The sequence below is a fragment of the Aegilops tauschii genome, chromosome 3 (genome assembly GCF_002575655.3).
Source record: "Aegilops tauschii subsp. strangulata cultivar AL8/78 chromosome 3, Aet v6.0, whole genome shotgun sequence".
Taxonomy (NCBI): Eukaryota; Viridiplantae; Streptophyta; class Magnoliopsida; order Poales; family Poaceae; genus Aegilops; species Aegilops tauschii.
The window spans coordinates 596551350-596567506 of record NC_053037.3 but is presented as its reverse complement, the minus strand read 5'-3'; the positions used below and the strand labels follow the sequence as shown (position 1 = coordinate 596567506).

Below are 16157 nucleotides of genomic sequence, written 5' to 3'. Positions count from 1 at the left end.
TGCGCCATGCCGCAAATTTGCCCATTTTAGCGCGCGCACAATCGGTAGAGTGTCTCCAGCGGGCGCGCAATAACCGCGCGCGCGGCATATAGAGTTGGGCGCACGGGCCGAATCGCCATCGCGCGCTGCGTATTTGGGGCGCCCACTTCCGCGCGCGGCACATACAAGCTCTCGCGCCGCACTCTCTCCACCGCCGGCGGCCGACGCGCACAATGTGTTCGACGATATGTCCCAAAGGTAGAAAATTTCCCCAAGTTTTTTTTTCTTGTTATTTTTTTAATGCATACATATAGATACCTTATTTGCATTGTTTTATATACTTTTTAGTGTCAACGATGATGCATACATGTCAACTATGGGTGCTGGCTCGAACAATTCGCATTGGTCTCAAACCAATGACATGCATTTCGAAGACCATGAGTTCGAGGTGGACGAGGATGGTGAGGGCATTGTCGATGCACCGAAAGGAAGAGGAGGAAACTATACCAACGACGAAGACGTTGTGCTATGCAAAACTGGGTTGGGCGTGTCGAGGGATCCATCCATTGGAGGTGATCAAAGTAGAGATGCTTATTGGCTCCGGATGAAAGAACACTTTGATCTTCGCAACGTGAGTGGAATTGACCGCTCTGCACGATCACTTCGCTCCCGGTGGTCGACCATCAATAGGGATTGTCAACAATGGGCGGCCGCACAAAAAGCGGTTGACAAGTTGAACCCGAGTGGCACCAATGATGACGATAGGGTAAGTGTCATTTCATCATTCCTCATGTTCATCATGCTTGTTGTTGGTGTTCCTTGTGCTAACTTGTTTTGTTTTCATGTAGTTAAATATTTCACAAAACTTGTTCAAAGGAGAGGAGAAGAGGGCCAAGAAGGGGGAGATCAAGAAAGGAAGGCCATTTACCTTGCCTCATTGCTATGAAGTATTGAAGGATGATGAGAAATGGAAGAAGCGTGAGGATATTGATGATTTGGATTTGAGCAAAAAACGCAAGCGAACAATTGATTTGGAAGATGACGATGAGGAGGATGCATCAAGTGAAGATGGCAAGAGAAGCCCCACACCAAACTCGGTTTCATACTCGAAGCCAAAACGACCGGATGGCATGAAGAAAGACGCAACAGAAAAGTAGAAGAGGAAAGGAGATGATGAGCTCAAAAATGCTATTGAAGCAATTGTCAACGCAAGAAAAGAAGCCAACGAGGTGAGAAAAATGGCAAGGAACCAAGATGCCGCGGCCGAGGAGAGGAGGTTGGCGGCCGAGGAGAGGAGGGTGGCGGCCGAGAAGAGGAAAGTGGCATTGGAGGAGAGGAAGGTGGGCATGGAGGAGCGATCTAAATTGTTGGAATGGGAGAAGCACTTGTTCTTCTTGGACACTTCTTTGTTCAATGATGCGCAAAAGGAGTATGTCAATCTTGCCCGTGAAGAAGTCTTGATCCAAAAAAGAACCATGATTCGCACAATGGGTGACGGTTGCCTTGGCGGCATGGGTGGCATTGGTGCCACGGGTGACTTTGGAGCTACCATGGGCGGCATGGGTTCCATGGGTGGCTTTGGAGCTACCATGGAGACCATGGGAGGCATGGGTGGCTTTGGAGCACCTCCGGGTGGCTTGGACGGCATGGGTGGCATGGGTGGCATGAGTTTTGCGTCTCTTATTGGGGGCATGGGTGCACCTCCGGGCGCCGGTGTGCCACCTTCGCATGAAGATGCCGTTGAAGATCTTGGAAACACCTCTGAGCTTCACGTGATGAGGATGCGGCGCGCAACAATGAAGAGGAGGAAGAATCGTCTTCGGAGGAGTCGGATGAATCGGAGGAAGATGAGGATGAAGACGAGGACGAGGCTTGATTGTTGTGCCTTTCGTTTGTGTCATGAACTTGGTTTGCATTTTGAACTTGGTTGAATGATGTTGTGGGCATGAATTTGAACTTGTGGGCATGAACTTTTGGGCACGAAATTGGTGGAATGATGTTTGTGATTCAAATTATATGTCATGTGTTTTGCGTGGATGTGTGAAATTTATTATTTTGTGTCCAGAATGAACAAATGTGCTCGCGCGCGCTGCTGGAGCTGCGCGCGCTGCATTTTAGCGCACCTGCTGGAGCCAGCGCTGCGCCGCGCCAAACCTGGCGATGGGCGCGCCGCAAATAAGATTTTAGCGCGCCGTGTGTTGGGCGCCTGTTGGAGATGCTCTTAGCAGGAGGGATGGTGGGACGAGACGAAAAAAACCCGACGAAAAAAGATCAGACGAAAATAAACCGCGAAGGCTATTCATCAACTCAGACATTTGGAGTAGAGATGTGACATCGTGCACTCCAACCGCCATGCCGGGTTGTCGGGTCGAAATCAACGTATAATTTACAACTGAAAAACGAGAACCGAAGCACACATTCGTAGCTCAAACAACTTGCTTACGGGGCTGTCTTTTACAAGTGTATTATGCGTGGAAACGAGAATCCAGTCCGGCCCTAGGGTCTTCTCCCTCTCCCGACAATGCCTCGGAGCAGTAAAGTGACACCACGCTTATAAAATCCTGAAAGATGAGGTGATTCATGGTGGCGTAGGCGTGTAATGCTTGAGACGCACAAAATTAAATTTGGGAACGAATTTCACAACAAAATTCAGATATTACTTGTCATGACATTATGCACGATATATCAGCTCATGAGGTGATTCATGGTCGCGTAGGCGTGTAATGCTTGAGCCACACGGAATTAAATTTGGGAACGACTTTAACAACAAAAATAAGATAGTGTTTGCTATGACATAATGCAGTGTGCACCGTGCACGATACATCAAAGAGAGCGGATCGAATTGAGGAGTAGATCTACGAGTCTTCGTGCCACTTGACGCTCCTCGGCGAACGATAGGGTGAGATACAGCACAAAGCTTAACAACAATCCTCCAATCATCAGAGCTATAAACCCCACAACGGTCATGGCGTCACGAGCTCGGCCCTCCGGCCATCCCTCTTTGATCAGATGGAGAATGGAACCGACAGTAATGATGAAGAGGGCGATCATAACCCAAAAGCATAAGATCCACCATCTGCTTCGCTCGACGGGCTCCGCTAGCGCGACGTTCTCCGCGTCTGCGCCGTTGCGGATTCCGCTGATGACGGCGTCCAACCTTTCGTCCCATGCCCAGAAAGCATGCCGGCTGGGCTTCGCCGCGACGGCGGCGGCGTCATTAGAGTCGGGGTTCTCGATGTCCATTGATGGGCCGAAGATTGATGTGCAGAGCTCGATCGATCGGAAAGCAAATTAGATTGATATAAGAGTACAGTAGTTGAAGCTAGCGGAAGTGGTATATATAAAGAGGCCGGGCGGCTGGGAATTAAGTTAGGAGTATATGTTAGCCAGGGCGGTTTGAGTCCATCTCGTGCACGTACGTCAGTCTATTTTACCGATCCTGATTCTTACGTATGTGCATGTATATGGGAGGGGTCGAGGGATGAACAGTATTCGGGCTCAGGGTTGATACTAAATGCAGGCATGCACACGTACGTACCTAGACGATTAGCGGCTACACGCTATGCATAAATTCGACGATTTACGACCTCGAGTAAAGAATTAAATTTTCAAAGTTTATATGTTTGGCCACTCTCTTATCTTGTATCTTATATATTTACTAATTGGAGGCACCATTTAAATCACCATGTTAATCCACATCATTAAAAATATCTAAACCATTCAATCTATATAATGATTTATCTCAACCCACTAGTAGAAAAAGAGGCTTCCATACGCCCCCATTAGTCCCCAAAATAATCGAACCGCGACCAAAGAGGTCTTTAGTCGCGGTTCGGGAGGAGACCCGCGACCAACTATCTGGGCCCAGCGCGCTCGGTCGACAGCTGGCGGACGGGAGGACCTTTAGTCCCGGTTGGCCCGGGAGGAGACCCGCGACCAACTATCTGGGCCCAGCGCGCTCGGTCGACAGCTGGCGGACGGGAGGGGCTTTAGTCCCGGTTGGCCTGGCCAACCGGGACTAAAGGTCCTCAGGCTGGCCCGAAGGCCTTTAGTCGCGGTTGGCCAGACCAACCGGGACTAAAGGTTAGTCCTTTAGTCCCGGTTGGTGCCACCAACCGGTACTAATGGGATTTGAGGCATTAGTACCGGTTCACGGCACGAACCGGTACTAAAGGGCCCATCAAACTCTACCCCCCTGGACTGCCTTTTCAGTTTTAGAAAAACCAAAAGAAAATGATGGAAATGTCAAAAAAAATAAAATAAAATAAGTTTCTCATGTGATATGTGGTCTAGTTGTTGGGAAAATTAACAAATATGAATTTCGACTTTATTTGCAAAATCTCTCTGGAATTTCTTAAAATGGGCATAACTTTTGCATACGAACTCGGATGAAAAAGTTTTTTATATGAAAAATCATCTACTCGAAAAGTTACATCCGAATTTAATCGGGGGAACCCCGTTAAACATTTTCAAAATCCTCAAAAACCTAACAGAAAAAAAGATACGGGGCTTTTAAGATCTGGAGAGGCAAAAAAATTCAGAAAATTTCAAATTGTGGTCAAACTGTGGTCAAACAATGGTCAAACTAATTATTCTAGAATATTAGTGTTACTAAATAATTATTTCAGTTTTTTTAAATTTTGGTCAAATCTGGTCAAACTGTGGTCAAACAGTGGTCAAACAATGGTCAAACTAATTATTCCAGAAATATTAGTGTTACTAAATAATTTTTTTTTAAACAATAGTTTCAAACTCAAACAGTGAAATGTGTCACTTCATGCTCAAGCTAAATTCCTGAGGGTTAACAGAATTGACATCCTAATATTGTCAGGAAAACAACAAGTGCAGACTTGGAAACGAGGGAGAATAGAACCCGGAAGTTAAGCGTGCTCAGGCTGGAGTAGTGAGAGGATGGGTGACCGTCCGGGAAGTTAGTTGATTTGGAATGATGAGGGGTGATTAGAGATTAGAGGATAAATTGAGCAGTGATGAGGGGTGGTGATTAAAGATTAGAGGTTAAAATAATTCAGAAATTTGAAAATTAAAAAAATTAAAAAAATTCGCAAAAAAACCAGGTTTAGGGGGGCTAAAACCCTAAACCTGCGGAGGAGGCCTTTAGTCCCGGTTAGCCACGAGAACCGGGACTAAAGGTCCTCCGCCCCAACGGACTCCTGGCGCCCACGTGGACGGGCCTTTAGTCACGGTTCGTAAGAGGCGCGACTAGGGGGGGGGCCTTTAGTCGCGCATATTTAGTCCCGGTTGCACAGCCGGGATTAATGGCCTTTGCGAACCGGGACTAAAGGCCTATTCTTTACCGGTGACCATACGATTTGCGTTCCTATGTGATGAAAAATAAGGTCAACCTGACACGATAACTACGATTTACGTTGCTCTGGTGGAAAAAAATAAGTACAACAACGTACAGGCAAGAGTCCATGGCGTTCAAGCCCCAGGATAAAAAGTGTGCACGTCCCAATTCATAGAAAAACACATGATCCCGTTAAAAATAAAAAAGACAGGAACATATATAAAGATTGAGCTCTTTTAGGGTGATTGGCGAGTTACAACTCGTAATTTCATGTAACTCCACCCTTGTTTTATCCTGACCGTCGGATCTGAAAAATCAGTTAAAGATTTAATTTTTGGTCAAAAGGGTAGAATGGTCAAAAAAATTCAATCCGTTCCGAAGAGAATTAGCTCATCCGCCCCCCGCACAGATAACTCTGTGTCTGGTCGCATAGCTGCCGCCGCCGCCCTTTCCGTCGTTCCGATCAAGAGATCTGGCGGCAGCCCCGATCCAGTCAAGCAGCAGCGGTCCGCCGCCCTTGCCCAACGCCAGGAACTGCTAATCTTCCGCTGCGGCGCGCCGAGCCCGCCGACGTCTCCCTGCCCCACCGCCCACTGCAGCGCCTCCCTCCGCCAAGCAGCCGGCGAGAACTCCGTGGACAGGTACCCCCTCCCCTACAACCCCCCCCCCCCCCCCGGTCATCCGCCCCGCACGTTGCTTGATGCGAACCGTACTGGGTACTAATTTGCTAGTGGCGCCATAACATTTTCTATGGCGTACACTGTATGGCAAATACTCTCTCTGCGTATATCAAATCAAGACTGATCACGGGTTAGGTTCGGAGAACAAGAGCTGGAATCGTTGGCAAGTCAATGACTGAATTATTAGTCGGTAGGCTCACTCGCCACCGAATATGATTCCCATTCTAGATTACACGCACTGCCGTTGAATGAAAAGCATGATTAAAAGCCAACAACCTTGTAGTGGGAACAAATGTACATCAACTCCTGTCCATGGCAAAAATGTCAATATGTAGCTAGCTAGAGAGTTTAGAGGCAGAAGAAAACAAATTGAAGTGATCACATAACAGTTGCAGTTTTATTGAGTTTGCTGTCAAACTTCATATGGCATCATAGGATCCAAATGACCTACCTTAATTAACCAATAGTACATGAAGAGTACAAAACACACAACAGTTTGTTGTGAACAACCGCAAGAGATATAGTCTAAAGAATCAGTACTAACTAGTCCCACCATGAAAAAGGCAGCCTAAATTAGGTGAGGTAGCTAGCGTGCCAGCTTAATTAATCAGTGCACGGATTTTTTTTTTGCGGGATCATCATTTTCACATTTAGTACCCTGTGCACAAAATTATTTGCTGCATTCAAGATTGCTGCTTTTGAAGTTTGTGTTTAATATAAAAATTAATGGATGTGCTATGATCTTGTGCAGAAGAGACAGATCAGTCATAATGTGGCCAAGTTCAAATTAGTTTCCCTAGACCTACTTCTGTTTTGGGCCTTGCAATTGGCCGATATATAAGATGCAGGTCTGACCATTTGTACTGCTCATATCCTGGTGTACAGTTATGATGTTGAGTTATGGTCATTCTTTTTAGTACATGGAGTGAGTCGAATATTCTGATTCCGTTTTCTGTATTTTGTTAACCGACTGCAGAGGGAAGGATTCTACTAGTGAGGAAGTAGTCATGCCTTATACTCGGACTACACTGGATTTTGATATTGGATACTTTGAGCTTGTTTTAAAGGTAATTTGTCGTAAACATGTTCCAACCCCACTGGATGTCTCTTATCATTGATTCTGATGGTAAAAAGGCATTGTGACAAGTTGACTAGAATAATTAGCTTCATTGTACACCATATTATTAATTCACTTCTGAAGATATGATGGCAGCAAACTGTTAGCTACAGCTATCTCTGCAAGGGGTTTCGTGGTAGGAAACTGTTGCGCTTGTGGTCCATTTTTCAAGTATTAGTTTCTGCAAGTATTTCATTCTCCACGATCCTGCCGCTCCTCCGCCCCTGCGATGCCTCAACCTCCTCGTAGCCCTGCACATGTAAGCAACAGAGTGCATTTTTGTGATTGTTTTCCTTCTTCAGTTGATAATTTTGAAGCACCTGAATGAGTCTTTTTACTTTGCTGGTCGTCAGTATACTATAGCATGTTCAGTAGTTGCAGGCAACAGACTATATGGCAATGTAAACTACATTTTGTCTATACAAAGAATCCTGAATGAGTCTTTTTTCAAGCTAACACATGTGATGGGCTGATGCAGCAAACTGTTAGGTACAACTCTCTGTACAAGGGGTTTCGTGGTACGAAACTGTTGCGCTTGTGATCCAATTATGAAGTATTAATTACTACAAGTATGACTGAGCTTGAATAACATCAGTTTTACTTGTCAATTCATGTATCATATTTGTCTTCTTAATAGTATTATTAGGTTGGTTTCCATATATTTCTAATATGAAAACAATTGTTGCTTGGCCGAGTAAAGAATGAACCTGTTTGCATATTACTTATTAATTACGTGAAACGGACCACTGTTTTGAGATGTACAGTATATGTTCACAGAATTGTAAAATTTCTGCAGTTCAAATATGCACATATTTGGAGGTTGCATCGCATATATGTCTATGATGATACTTCTTTCCGAAAATGAGATTGCCATATGTAGTTGAGATCCGGGGTTGTAACTGCGACAACACACTTTCTGCCGACGCTGTGCAATTTCTTAAACTTTTGTAACTATTTCTCCATATTCTTCAGGTGACCCGAAGCGGCACACACCTACATGCTGGTGTGCTGAGAAGATCAAGCACGCTAAGAAGATCAAGCAGGCAGAGAAAAAAGTCCGTAGTTCTAGATTCTCAGGCAAGGTAGAGAAGACTCATGGTAGGCAGGGTGTGCTTGTCCGTACAAAAAACATCGCACATTTAATGGCAGCTGATCATGTAGTACAAACATCATACGTTGAAGACATGTGGGAGGTTGAAGATGATGTTCGATGAGTTCTTGGCTTTCATGAGTATGTAGTCATTTATCCGGTTGTTGTAATTGAACACATGCATGTGTGTCTGCTTGTGTGCCGCTATTAGCACCCTCCTACTTTTACAACAAATCAGAGAAGGTTAGGTAATATTCTTTGCTTGTTTAATGAAATGCGCCTGTGCAAATTTGCATCAATCCATAATGTGGTGAGAATCTTAGAAAAATGGTGGATTAATTGACATTACGAGGATGCTGAAGAGTTAAAAAAAAAGTAGAATTTAGTAAAATTTATCGATTAATTAATAATCCTTACTGTTTGACTTATGCTCAGCTCATGTTGCTAATCATTCTTACTGTTCCTGAATGATGCAAATCATTCTAACATGCATCAGAAATAACCAACCAGTGCAAATTTAATGCTCTGGCATGGACTGTTGCGTGAGATAACACTGGTTTGGACTAGTGCAGCATATGCAACACAAAAATAGTAAAAGCCACAATTTAGTATGTGGGCATCTAAAAATTGAGCAACAACTCAAAGTTGAAAGCCTATTATTGTAAACATAATCTCACAATTGTCACTTGAATGAAGTGATTGTTGGATCGAAAATAATATAAACACTACTTGGACAATAATTCAGCTCCAAAGCTTGAAATTGTAGAAAAACCAAAAGCCTACTGAAGAGGCCCGTCACTGCTGCCGAAATCCAATGCTTTCTTCGGATTGTTATCTGCAAGTTTCTTACTTTTGGGTGATGCCGGAGGCAGGTGCCATGTGTTGGTGTCAAGCTTAGACATGTTCTGATATCTATTCAGTTCTGTCATGTTGGTCTTTACGTGACTTGTACTTTGTTTTTTATAATATAAATGAGACACATTACTTTGCAAAAAAGAAGAAGTTAACAGACAATTAGTTTGTTCTTTATGATATGAACGAGGCCAGCAACAGACGTGGCAAATTAAAAAAAGGAAACGGACGTGCCAAAAGAGTTGGTGTTTAATCAATCAACCTTTCCGACTTTAAAGGAGCCATCCAATTTTTGGCTCGTCGATGGACTAACACTTATCACGCGCGTATCTACCGGCCTTCCCACCTCCCCCATTATCTGCAACAACCTCCGATCCAACTGGCCTAGCTGGCGCTAACGCCGATTCTCCACTCATATTCCGGGCGCCGTCCCACACGCGACCTTCTCCTCCAAGGCCAGTCCCATCGAACGCCGCCACCCTGCCCACCGGCTGCAACGGAGCCGTCGTCCTCACCCACAGGAACGGAGCCGCCGGCGACCGCCCATCTGGCCTGCGGAATACGACGTCACTACTTGTTCTTCATCCACATGTTGGATTGAAGGTGAGAATGCCGGCTCTTGTCATCAGTTAGAACTAAGGTAACGCATGAGATTTATACTTAAAACCAAATAATGGATTTCGCTTATTCTGTGCATGAACCCATCATGAGATCTTATGGGTTTTTCTCTGAATTTTGCTCCGTCCATAGCATCGTGATCCACCTCTCTATGCTCGTCGCCGGCGTCAAACTCTCCCCATGGACACTACACGCAGTCGGCTCGAATGCCGGCGCCACCCTCCTGACCGGCGCGATCGGAGCCGCTAGCCACACCCAGGGGATCGGAGCCAGCGGCCACCACCCACCTGGCCTGTGCGATACGACTGTACTGCTTCCTCTTCATCTACCCATTCGCATCACGGTTAGAACGCCTGATCTTTTTACACCCCTTAGTCAACAGTGAGGTCAATATAATCCAAAACTTTCTATATAAATATCAAATGGCAGAATCATGCAGTACATACCACGTGTTGTTCACATAAATGACAGTAGAGAAAATTTAGTAAGTAATCATTAATCACCGATCAATCTGTACTTACATCTAATAAATTATAATCCCTTCAAATAAATAGAATCAAATGTGTGCACATAATAGGGCTATAAACCCAGATTGACAAAATAAAGAACACATACATCTGTGTCGTAAACATTCACCTCTCGAGCGGTATAGTAACAAAGAAGTAATTAAATTAAATAGCTTATCATAGTAATTTTGTGCTCCGTAAGAAACAGGTGGAACAATTATAGTATGGTAGAACCCCATAGCTTATGTTTATTCTCTGAATTGACCCAGTCTCTGTTTGTGCATATTTTCCAGGAATGGCCAGTTCTTCTAAAAGTTGTGCCGACACACAATTACCACTACCAGACGTAACCAATCAGGTATATTATTCCCAGTTAGATTAAAATCTTTGAAAACACATAGTTCTTTTACCTTCACATGTATTTCAGGCTTTTTTGGACGAACTCAGTGTGAAACATGCAAATATGAGGTTAATGTGCTCATCGATAAGGTTTGCGGAAATAATTGATCGATTAGATGACAAGCACCAAAAGGCCATCTGCACTAAAACTGGTCTTGGAGGGCTAACAAAGATGAAGTCAGTGTCTCTCCGACGAGTTGACATTTCTTGTACACAGATGGACATGATACTTCAAACCTAGAACGATCTATTTGCAGAACAAGAGAAAAAGTTGGTCAAACAAGTAGTAGAAGTAGAGCACAAATTAGATAAAAGAATAATCACCCTCGCCGAGAACTTGATAAACATAAGGGGTAAAATTGCCACTCAACCTAGGTTGTCCAAGCTGGAGGACGAAGTTGGAGACCTCAAAAGGGAACTCCAGGTAAGTGACACTACAACATCAATTTTACCCATAACTTCCTATATTTTGATTCTATGCATTTCATGTTACAGGAATTAAGATCTGTGGTTCAAACAAACAAACAATCAACGACGAAGAATGCATACGTACAGGTGATAACTATGGCCCATCACCTTGCTAACATGAGCTAATTTCTGTTCATTGACCAACTTCTAATTTTAGGAACAAGAGCAACCAGGAATGGCAAGTTTTCATCAACTCCTGGGTTTGACGCATAGAAAGGATGGACTTCTGCTGGAACACCTATAAAATCCGTGGTGCAAAATAAGGAGTTGGACCAAGACATCCCTTGAATTACTCCTCGTACACCAGGTGGAATCCATTCAGGCGTGTATCAACGAAGCGGTCGAGGATGGCTTGGTAACACCGCCTAAACCCATCAATATTACCCAGTGGAAAACCACTTCCTATACTAACATACCACAACAGATGGATGGGTACGTATAGGCAGCTATATGATTCCTCACCTACACTACAATACTTATCTTCAACTTTACATCACAGGTATTCCTGCGGGGCGTACACACTCAGATACATGTTGACATGGGACAGAGATAAAATTACCAAGGATTTCACACAGGTCTACCAAACACTAAATTACCTTTGCAATCATGCACTACCTATGCTTCACCGCTATCCTAACCTATGCGTCGCTATCTAATTCAGGCACTAATACATATTTTCAGCTGGAAAATATGTTCAAGCCTGCTGCATTCAGATTGCAACAAGCTTCGGAAAAAAATCGTACAAGGATCCTATAGCGGTAAGTTCTACACAACTAGCACTTCATGTCATCTAGTTCCTACCTTTCATGATTGCATGTAACACACCACTATTTCCTCTACAAAAGGACGAGTACGAAGCCAGCATTCCAGAGGAACGAAAAGGTGCAGACGACGATGCCACGATTGTCATCAACCCTGATGTTACAAACAAACCAGAGACATCCGGTGCCCCAAAGCGTAAACGTGGACGCCCGAGGAAGAATGCCCCTGCTAGTAATCCAGTGAAACAACAATTTGACACCGAGACTATCGCTAAAAAAGTGGAGTTGAAAAGATGCAAGCGCAAACCATCAAACGCCGTGTCCAGCCCATTCGTACAGCCATGAATGGGCTACACAGAGAGGCACTTCAAGGGAAGTTCCAAATGATTGATCTTCATAGCATGTTCTTTAATGAAAGACTGCACTTATGTTCTGATGTTTTTTCATATTATTTGTACGCTTATGTCCATCCAAATGCTTGTCTTTTCATTGGTTCTTTAAAAAAAACCCAGCTAATGAGCTGCATGTTCCACTTCTATCATTTGCACCATCTAATACAAACCTATCTGCATCGGAGTATCTTACATTTAAAACACTATCATAAGTGACTACTTACAAACGCATGCTCCCCATTCTATACGGCGCCATACACTGCGTAAGTATGCAATTCTGGTTTAAGTGGATGATGATTACAGCTGAGGCAGGGTAATTAAGGAAGAAAAATCATAGCATATAGAACACATGAGCAATGATGTAAATATCATGGTTACACTACTATCTCTCACATCACGAGTTGAGTGGGAGATTATTACCTCGCCAGCAAAAAGGACAGAATCAATAATGCAGCTAGCTCGATGGATTACTTCGGTCCACTCCACAAGAAAATTTTCAGGCTGCAGCACCGGCAGTCAATGCACACACTGAACTGTATTGTCAAATGCCAGCCTCTCCTGCAGAAAATAAGAAAGAATAGCATCAGGAACACCATGTACCATTTTTATACTGATAGACATGTCGACAAGAGTTGGTACATTGCAGCTTGTGTTTTGCATCGTAACTAATGCGATACATGGAGCTAACAAATTTACAACTAATAAATCTAGGCCTAAGTCTGTTGGGTAACAATACTGAAACAGATGTCCCAGCTAGCTTTACTCTAAAAGAGTTCTGCTTACTAACTAGACAGCTAGGACAACAATGAGAACCAGGCAACCAGCATAAGATCATCAAAGAACAAACATATGCTAAACTTGCTCATTGGCAAAATAGGTTGTGCGCGCGAACATGACAAAGAGGACTAAAATAGGGGCCATACTTCTTCTGTTCCATATTTGTTGACAATGATTATGGTTGAGGCATGATAATGCACTTGTAGCAACGCGTGCAAAGCGGTCAAGAAATTCACATAAAGCAGCCATTTTTCCAAATTGAGCCAATTCTGGTTTTCAAAGAAATACTACACATAATTACTGTCCATTCTATATGGCGCCATACACTGCCTAAATATAAAGAAAATGGCCATAGTCCAGTGGCATAATCATAAGAACATAACTCTTTTTCACAGCCCAAAGGTTTTGAACCCATCAACTTGCAAGTTATATTCCAATGAAATTTACCATGTTTTGTATTACCTACTGACTCTAATCACTACTTACTGACTCCAATCACTGTGATCGAAAGCAGAGGGAAATAACTATTGCTCCCAGATATGCAATCCAAGATTTTCCTTTCGTCATCAGCCCTCCAGATGATTTCTGCCTCCTCCACATATCCTGCTGTTTCCCGGATGTCAGGAACTTGCCGCTCCTCGCAGCGAGTTTCTGGCTGAACACCATAACTATCACGGTCCATCTTTTGTAGGCGCTTTTGCATCGATCTCATCTTACGTGGCATCTTAATCTTCTTCATCGTGGCTGCCCACTGCAAGAGGTACAATGTGGTGTATCAGTACCATGGAAGGCTTGAAAGGGGCGGAGATGGCATTACAAACTAGTTTCAATCAGGTGGTTGAGAAAAACAATTCAGAAACTGATATTACACTTGGATACCAGACAAGTTTTACTTCACTTTCCCCTCAATCAAATCATGATTTTGTGGACATAGCTTACTATTGGTTAAACAAAAGAAGGCAGGGACATTTACAAACCTAAAGGTGGTCTTGGCATCAACAAGTAGAAGCAGCTTTTACTTAACATCGACTCAAAGATCAACTCCAACAGTGAGGTTCAGATCTACTTCACTACATAAAAAAGTTTTAGATGTAGTTCATTATCTAAAATATTCATATGTTATTAAACAACAGCATTCAGATCATGATTGATAGTTACCAAATCGACATAATCTTGCACACCAGGTTGAAGTCGGTTTCATCTTCAAAATCTTCAAGCATGTCGGAGATGTCGTTCGCAGCATCCTTAAGCCGATTCAAACATAGGTGTAGGTGACTGTTGCGTGAGAATGACATCTCTGACACCTACACGCGTGCGGAATGTGACTTTGAATGTTTGAATGGAACAAATTCAAACATTCAGTGATGGACGACTATGTGGTTTACTGTCCACATGCAATGCAAAAGAGGGAACAAAGGAAGAATGGCGTGACATACAGAAGTACAGAACCTGAATATTCTGACGGACGGATATCTTTGAATGTCTGAATTTGTTCCACTGTCGCCTACAGGCGTGCGGAATCGTCGAAGGCAGACAGCGGCGCAGGGGCTGGGAGGGATACTCGTAGTGGGCGGGAAGCTTGACAGGACAGCTAGCGACAGTTATAGACACGGGACCTTCTCCGTCCTCGGCCACAGCGGACGACTGCGCAGGATAACGGGTCAGAGGATGTACATAAAAAACAGGGCTGTCCTCGGCTGCAGCGGCAGCGGAAGATTAAGCCCCGGGGTTACCTTCCTATGGATTGGGTCGCCGGCGTTGATGGCCGTCAGTGGCTGATCCAGGGAGGAGGCGCTGCCTTGTGGAGCACCTATTCGACGGGGCGATGCTCGGGGCACTGGGGCAGCAGAGAAGAGCAGGCGGTTGCGGCTGCGGCTGTGCGAGGGTCAGTGGCCGCGGCGGCACGAGCGACAGGAGGGACGCCGGCAGCAACACGGTCGAGGGCAGGCTTGGCGGCGGCGCCTGTGTGAGGGGATTGAGGAGGCTAACAATCCGGCGAGGCCGCTAAAGATGCCGCCACCATGACCACCCGGATCCTCCTGCGCTGGATGCCGGTCTGGGGAGCGGGGAGGAGAAGGCGCAGAAGAAGCGGCTGAGCCGGCGGCGAGCGACCCGGGAGAGGAGGAGGCAAGCGGAGAGGGGATCGATAGATTGGGGACGAAGCGTGCAGAGGTTTTTTTTTCCTTTTCTCCCAGCGATGCACACTAAATTGGACGGATCTACCCTTTTAGAAAATGATTAGCCTCACCATAATCTTGTAATGGTCCCACAATTATTTGTAATTTCATGTAATTTTACTCCCATAACTCCTGTAACTCCTATTTCTCCACCGTTTGATCGCAGCGAATGGACGGTCCCTAAAATCGCCAATCACTGTAACAGTTGTAATAAAGATTAAAGGATCATGTAGATGTAAGAGTCCTCAATGACGTGTAAAAAAAGGAGAGTCCTCACGGACAACCTCCAAGTTCCAACCTTACGTACCTATGTGATGAAAAATAAAGACAACCCGACATGATAACTACAATTTATGTTGCTGTGGTGGGAAAAAAATAAGTGCAACAACGTACAGGCAACAGTCCATGGCGTTCAAGCATCAGGATAAAAAGTGTGCACGTCCCGATTTTTATTAACTAATATTCCCTCCGTTTCATATTAAGTATCGCACAAACTGATGTATCTAACACTAAAATATGCCTAAATACCTCCATAAGAGCCACACTTAATATGGACTGTGGGAGTAACTTCTTAGAAGCCTTTACTTGTTGTACATACTTATGGTTCAAAAATTGAATAGTTATATAGAAATATGCTAAGCAATTACAAAAATTATTGCCGCCAACCATTCGTTAGGGGAAATTGAAGCAAATAGCGATGAGTATCACAATAATTGTATGAAACTGTGCCTACCCTTGATGTTTATCGAAGGTTGGACATTACTTCCATTATTTTGGCAAGAAATTTTCGAACAACAGAAACATATTAGGATTTTCTGCATTTCTCTTCAACAATTTGAAGTAAATATATATTTGTCCAAAAACGTTGATATTGTTAGTCAAAAATACACTGCAGTTGCAAATCTCATTGCAAAGGAATCTTCCAATATATACAAACTGGACATCATTTCAAACATAAAAGGTCTTATATTTTGAATTAATTTCCTTTTTAACTAATTTGACAAATATGTAAATATAAAAATTAACATGTGCC

General features: G+C 44.0%; 2 long non-coding RNA genes across 5 annotated transcripts; one reads left to right on the top strand and one right to left on the bottom strand.

Moving 5' to 3' along the window:
- Positions 1–5659: 5659 nt before the first annotated feature.
- LOC109745500 (uncharacterized) lies at positions 5660–8473 on the top strand. 2 transcript variants are annotated; one of them, XR_006671488.2, is made up of 5 exons: positions 5660–5928; positions 6719–6815; positions 6944–7343; positions 7563–7653; positions 8057–8473. It is a non-coding gene; the product is annotated as an uncharacterized lncRNA (long non-coding RNA). The 2 variants fall into 2 exon arrangements; XR_006671489.2 differs by lacking the exon at positions 7563–7653.
- Positions 8474–10171: 1698 nt separating this feature from the next.
- On the bottom strand, positions 10172–15834 carry LOC109745505 (uncharacterized). Of its 3 annotated transcripts, XR_006671179.1 has the most exons (6): positions 14397–15834; positions 14106–14251; positions 13925–14017; positions 13410–13698; positions 12591–12728; positions 10172–10796 (listed from the first exon to the last, which is right to left on the bottom strand). It is a non-coding gene; the product is annotated as an uncharacterized lncRNA (long non-coding RNA). The 3 variants fall into 3 exon arrangements; XR_006671180.1 differs by having other exon boundaries at positions 10172–12728; positions 14397–15833; XR_006671178.1 differs by lacking the exons at positions 10172–10796; positions 12591–12728 and having other exon boundaries at positions 13185–13698.
- Between the last annotated feature and the right edge of the window lie 323 nt (positions 15835–16157).